General features: G+C 38.9%; 1 protein-coding gene across 1 annotated transcript in view; it reads right to left on the reverse strand.

Annotated features, from left to right (window-relative positions):
• Positions 1–7,550, reverse strand: part of carmil2 (capping protein regulator and myosin 1 linker 2) — a 56,778-nt gene that overhangs the window by 20,302 nt on the left and 28,926 nt on the right. The window lies entirely within an intron of this gene.

The following is a 7,550-nucleotide window of genomic DNA, read 5'->3' on the forward strand; positions in this document are numbered from 1 at the left end:
TTTGTTTTGAAAATAAGGGATTTTCATTAGTTTTCTGTATTAGTTAATCTTGAGCTCTGTTTTTCCCAGCGCCGCTGAGTGTTCATTATTTCTATTTCTAATTTAGATTTCTTGATGTTATTATGTGAGTGCCCTCATGTTGTATTATCCTTTCTGTCTCCAGTCATATCCCCATATCTGTCATGTCTCTCTGTGTTCTGTCTCTGTCTATGTTCCCTGTCTGGTCTAATTAATACCTCTGTAGTCCTGTCCCTGTGTTCATCCCTCTGTTCTGCCCAGTCTGTCACGTCTCCATGTCTCAGTCTCAAGTTCATGTCTTAAACTGAGTCTCAGTGTGTGTTACTTCTTGTTTTCTTTTGATAGTCTCTTGTCTCATGTGTGTGATGTTCAGTTTTTCTAATTATAATTCTGTTCAGCTGTGTTCCCCCGGTGTGTCCATTATCCTTAAATAACCTTCTGTGTATATACAGTCTGGATCTCGCTCTGTTCGATGCCGTGTACTCCCTAATTGTAGGTGAAGTTGAATGTGTGATTTTTGTCAGACTTTATGGCATTATTGTGATGTCATAGGGAGTCGCATTGAAAAAATAAAAAGTGTGTAATACAGCTCTCGCCATGCCCTTTCATATGATATATTACTCAATATGGTTTTTCAAGGACAACTTTGACTTTGGGCATTAACAATGAAGATGAAAGTCAAATGATTAACCAACCTGGGTCCTCGTGTCCCCCAAAGTGTATTGTTGTGAAGTTTGAAGACCATCTATAAAAATGTGTGGTTTTTTACTGATTTTGGCATTTGGTGTGACCTTGACCCTATTTACAGGGAGAATAAAGAAAGAGTGGAAATAAAAACTGTTGTTGTTTTTAAAGCTGAGTTTGCTAACTTCCCTTCCTCTACACAGCTGTTAGGCTCAAACAGATAATGTCCACTTTCCTATTGCAATGAGGAACAGTTAACTAGGAACAGCTAGGATCATCTGACCTAAGAAGTGATTGGTTTTTTTTAACATTTGCAACACCTTGGGCTAGTTTTTAGCTGTAATCCTATCACCGGAGGTCAGCTTTCCACGTGAAGATGCAAGTAGTAGGAGTGATGAAGGTAGTGAAGGTGAATGAGTTTAAACAAGTGGACAAGCAATGGACAGGGGACAGGAGAAGTGAAGAAGAGAGTGCAGGCAGGGTAGCGTGAGCGGAGACAAGTGTCAGGGGCGATTTGTGAGAGAAAGATAGCAGCAAGAGTGAAAGGTAATGTTCACATGCTATGATATATTGCTTGAAGACAGTGGCACTAACAAAAACACAGCAGGCATATCTGGAGGTGGCAGAGGTGAAGACGCTTAAGTATTCATTGGGAGTGACCAGGAGACGGGATTACAAATGAGTACATCAGAAAGACAGCTCAGGCTGAGCAATTTGGAGACAAAGGCACAGCTGAGATGGTTTGGACTTGTGTAGAAGAGGGATCGTGGCTATACTGGACTAAGGATACTGAATATGGAGCTATCAGTCAGGAGCAAAAAAAAGAGCACCTGTGTGTTAACTAAGAGCAATATCAGACAAGAACTATGTCCTTGATAACACAGCATTCAAGGTCGTTTATAAGGGCCCTTACTTTAAAAGTGCCCTTTAAAGTAAGGGCACTTTTAAAGTGAGTGCCCTTACAGCCCCTATGCTTCCCAACACTGCACCTACATAATAACAACATTCATCGTAAACAACAGCAAAGCTATTTTCGTGCCATACTCTCTAGAGCAAAATTGTTCCTTGGAATCTCTTAGTGATAATTATGTGTGGAAATGTAGATTATGGAGAAGTCTGTGCATAAATAAACAGACTTGTACTTATATTTCATGCTTCTAATCTTACTAAACACTCAAAGTGCGTTTCCAACTACATCCCATTAACCTATTCTCACATACATTCACACAGCAGCTCTCACCCGCACTCAACAATGGACACATTATTAAAAGGAAAATCTTTTATGGACTGAATTTCAAAAATGCTTAAGATCAAGTAGAAAAAAGGCTGAGCTGTCAACGTGGTAGCTGTATTCACCAAACGATGCCCAAACTGCAAACTAAATCGAAATTGCGAGCCTACAATTATGCCTGGAATAATATATAAGCGTTCCAAAGCCATTACAAAGGAAGGTTTTCCTGGGCAAAAGTATCATTTATCTCTATCCATTTGTTCTTATCAGCCAGAGAAAAATAATGATCCTTTCTTTCATTTGTTGCCACTTCTTTTAAGCCACCTGTCTCATTGTACTCCCTGCTAGCGCGGTACTATAATGGTACACTGCCACAAAAGCTCTCTCTCTCTTTTTTTTATACACAGTTTATTCCAAACCTCTTGAGTGGGTTCGTTTTTACCTCCAAATTCCCTCCTTGCTTTATTTGATAGGTGCATTTCAGTGGATAATATGCACCTGACAATAATAATATGATAATACAGATTTTCCAAAGGTACCACTCTTGTCCTAAATCACTTTGCCACCTTCCTTGTCATGATCTGGGGGAATGGCTGGAAAATTCCATGAGGCTTCTGAGTTTCCTTGGTCTCCACCCCTGGACGGAGCCATCATCTCTCCTGTAGTCCCACACACCTGGAGCTGGTACTCAGGTTGAGGATTTAAGCTCCACACAGACTCTCCTTCACTGCCACTTCGTCAACTTTGGTAATCTGCTCCAAGTTCCATGCTCTTGTCTCTTGTTTTTGTTTACCTTGTTTTCCTGTGCCACAGTTCACCTGGACCTTCCATGCCAGTTTCCTTCAGCTCCAGTTCTTCTTGGAAAACCTCTCCATTCTGGAACGTTCTCTGAACCTCACATGCCTGCCCTCCAGCCATCTCTCACCATCTCAAATGCAGTGGAACTCAGGTCAGCCTTTACCATTACTCACCTGGATTCTCGCCGCCTTTTCCTCAAAGCCAAACTCCACCCTGGCTACAAGTAAGCTATACCACTAATACTCACCTTCTCCAAGCATCCTTCACTCCACCATCATCCTAACCCCCTTCCCCTCTTTTCTCAGATGTGCCTGCTTTGCTTCAGTTGATCCTGTAAATTCCCAGTTTTCCCTTATTGACCCACGGCCACGCTACTACGCCACCCACGCCACACTCCTGTCTAATCCATGTCTCACTTTGCCACGTACTAGTCTCTGCTTTTTCAATAAACACTGTAAACTATTCTTGCCATCTCTGCTGTGGTTCTCTGCATTTGAGTCCAGTTTTGCTATCGGCCTACAGCCGTGTTGTGACATTTCTGGATCAACTGACATGCTTCTACCTCTCTGCTACCAATATACAGTACAGTGGGAGGTCTTCCATGTGCCAGATCCTTCTATGCCTTGTGTCCTAGCCATCTGTTATCATACTTACTTAACAATTATCTTCATAAAAATAACTTAATAACTCCCATTGTTATGGAGACAGTACTTGCATTGATGCAATTTGTCTCCAAGACAAACAAACTAGTAGGACATTGGTAGTAAAAACTGGTAGGGCCTGGTTTTAACCCCCAGATATTTGCCTTCAAGGACTGACCTTAGGACCATCATGGATGATGGGGATCTAGGGTGTAAGCAGCAATAATGCTGTCAATAATGGTTATAGTGCACAGGACCTCATTTTGGCTCCTGAATAGACTTTGGAACTGTGTCACTTCTTCATGGTTTAATAAGTGTTTTATGCTGAATCACTTGAGCATGATGATATTGAGAACCTGTGTAAGACAGATGCTTCTAGCTGCACAAAGAGATTTTGTTATGCAACAAAAATACCTTTTCTTTTACTAACAGCATCAGTCCATTATTCTGAGGCAGATGGTGTATCAAAATCATAATCCTAAAATAAAAATACTTTACTATTCGTGCTGCCACAAATATAAAATTTGTCAAAGGCAAGAAAGACAATATAATATCAAATGCATGTCCTGTATCTGTAAATAGCTAAGCCTATCCCCACAGGCTCAAGATGAGCTAGAAAAGCTGTCTGACAGAATACAGAAAACAAATTCCTGTAAGAAAACAGTCAAACCGAATAGCAGCACATCGTTTCCCATTAAAATTATACTGATATTACAGTAAACAGTGTGTACTGGGCAATATTTACTCTTTTCTATAAAATACCATAATATACTGATGTTGATAATGATGTTAGCAGCAGAGAACCAAAACCTTAGGCCTTAGTTCCACAGGCCTAGAGACTGGTTGGTGACTCCCTGGCAACCTGTGGTCACTAGGGGAAAATGCTTGTTCCCTAATTGATTAACAAATGGCTTCTCAAGCTTGCTGACAGTCACTGGGTAAAATCAATTCCAAAGAGATAGAGATTGTAAAGAGCCCATTTTGAAAGACAAAATGTTTTGACTGACTTAGAATAGAATAACTTACAAAATGCACTTAACTGCTAGTTTTGGGTCATAATGAATGGAGCATCAAGCTTATCAAGAAAGTGTTCACTGTGGTTACAACATAAGGGAGTCAATTACCATTTTCCCACAGGTTTTGGGCACTTCCACTTTTTGTCTTTGCTTTTCAGACGTTAGGTCCACCTGTTATAGTTGTTATGGTCCACAAACATATTGCAGGTATGTGAGGAGAAGGAAGTCAAAAGTCTTCTCCTAACACTTCACTCTGAGAATACAGGCTTGTGGTTCCTACACTTTCCAGAACAAGAATGGGAGGCAGAGCTATCAGAACCTATTCTGTTGAACCAGCTCCTGGTTGGGAATCAAGACACAGACACGCTCTCTACTTTAAAGATTAGGCTTAAAACGTTTGGTAAAGGTTATAGTTATAGGATATAACTATAACCTTTAGGCTTGGCTGGACCAGGATGTTTCAGGTAATCTTAAACATTGTCAGGTATGCAGCTTCACACACACACACATACACGCATATATATAGATAGAAAGATAGATTTTTATGTTTTTTATTTTTGCTAACTTTTCAGATGTTATTTATACTAGCCTACATTTTTGCCACCTCTTAGCAAACTGGCATATGGTACACTACATAGCAGGAGAGCTTTTCACTTCATATAGATGCATGAAGACTCTTTTTGTTATCCAAAAAGTCTTTTTCTATTTAATCTCAGACTGTAAATTTCAGGCAATTCACTGGAATCAGTTGAAATTCATCTGAATGAATTAATTAAATAGCATGTGCTACATTTTCAAAATAAATACTAGCTAACTGATTTATTTTTTATTATTGTGTTAATGTGTGCAAATTAAAAAAGTAGAAATAAATTACTAAACATACAGACAACAGGATTCATTATCCAGGTGTAAAATATCTGGGAAAAACCAGATCTTCTACTAACACAAAACAAACAACTGACAAAACAGTTTAAGTACAATGTCAGTAAAAGTTACTTTGGAGAGTGAAGGCAAATTAGTGATTAATTATGTTACTATTAAAAAATTACTTTAAAAACCTGACTAATAAACAAAAGAAATGGGGAGAGTTATATGGACAGTGAACAACAACAAAACAAAAAACTCTCAGATCTGGACATAATGTTTTTGACACACTTGCTGCCCTAACTGTTCTCATTGTGACTGGATTGAAATGAAAAATCAAGGCTTACTTTGTAGCATTACTGTAGTTTTGTTTTCACAGTGCCAGATTAAATCGGTTCAGCCTGGTTGGAGGGAAACGTTTAAAAACTTTCAGCTTTAACATCATTTTGAGCTATCTGATCACAACATTTTGGTGACCTTTAATTTTTGATGTGTGAATTAAGACAAAAACAAAAAAAATGGCTCAAATGGGGCCACAATAAGAATATATTTTATTTTATATGGCATCACCTGGGCATCCAGCACTGCTCTGGGGAAGTATACAGTTTCTGGGGGGTTTTCACTTACTCGGACAGAAAGGACAGCCTCCAGGACTACCATCTGTCAACAGCAATATTGTCAAAATAAGAAGTATTCTGTCACAGAATGATGCTAAAAATACTTTGTGTTTTTAGGCTAAATTATTTCATTTTTATAACTAGGATGCACTATACGTCTCTGAACAGAGACCATCCAAAATGCTGCAGTGAGAGTACTAACAGAACACGTCACAGTCTACATTAGCTTCCTGTAAAAATAAGAATTCAAAATCCTTCTCCTCACATACTAAGCTCTTAATGACCAAGCTCCATCATACATTAAAGAGCTCATAGTACCACATTATCCCAATAGAGCACTTTGCTCTCAGAGTGCAGCCTTGCTTGTTGTTTCTAGCTTTGCAAAAGTAGAAAAGGAGATAGGGCCTTCAGATTTCCTCCTTCCTTTCCTTTCCTTTCCTTCCTTTCCTTTCCTTCCTTTCCACTGTTTGTTTCCCAAAGCCTCCGTTTGGTTTGGGAGACAGACAACCTCGGTTTGGAAATTTTTGATATAAAAACAGGGATACCTCCAGTAACCCCTCAGTTAGACCTAAAGCTCTCCCAAGATGCACTGCGCATCTCTCCCCTACTCTTTTATCATCCACTCCTCATGCATGTGTACACTGTAGTTTGTGCTTCATCCTCTCTGTAGCTGCCCTCTCTCAAGTTGCCACCTGCTTCCTCACAAAGCATCATTGAATTTCTCTGTTTAATGCTGTTGTCTTGACCGTACTATGTTAAATTTTCTGTGATGTGAATTGGTACTAAATAAATAACAGATTAATTATTGAAAATGCATAAAATGCAGTTCTGTTGTTTATTCTTAAGATAATACAAGAGCAATTCCATTTTGAAAAACTAGAAGACATTCGAGTGATTAAAAACAGAGCCAGTGAATTTGTGATGTTTGCTATATCATTTTCCTGCAAATGACTAACTACTATAAATTACTGACTCATCAAGAGTCCAAGCTACCAAAATAACTGGCAAACATGGCATCCACATGATTGAAAACAGTGCCCAGTAACCACATAATGGACGATAACTACAGAAATTCTTTATTCTTGCTTTTCAATTAGAAAATATCGCATCGTGTTCAAGCCACTTAAGTAGTTTTAGAATTACTAAAGCTGGTAAGCTGATACCAGTAATGACTAGTAGTTCTGCCAGCATCTGCTGAAATAAGCTGTCAATTAATCAGCCTTTTAACTAGCTATCACACTGACTTGTACTCTGGGACCTGGCACACTAAATTGCTGGAGATTTCCAATCCACACGTGTTGGACCAGTTGCATTTTTTTCTCCTTGGAATAATCTCTAACATTGTTCAGAGCTGCAATGCATGAGTGAAAATAGCTTTACAAAACCAATAATATTGTAAAAAAAAAAACAAAACAAAAAAACCCACCATTTTCCAATGATATCTACAAAACAGCCCATGTGCAGCTTCATATAAAGTTTTAAAAAAAGAAACAAAAGAAGACACTATTCATACAAATAAGGTCACATCAGATGAAGAGAATCCCCCTTTTCTTTGCACTTAGTAACAGAGAAAGACCCCCACTAATGTGAAAACATGAATAATTGACTTAGTGAAAGCATTCCCAAGACACACACACACACACACACACACACACACACACACACACACACACACACACAC

This window comes from Pundamilia nyererei, unplaced genomic scaffold, assembly GCF_000239375.1.
Source record: "Pundamilia nyererei isolate P.nyererei 1_Seehausen unplaced genomic scaffold, PunNye1.0 scaffold00208, whole genome shotgun sequence".
NCBI lineage: Eukaryota > Metazoa > Chordata > Actinopteri > Cichliformes > Cichlidae > Pundamilia > Pundamilia nyererei.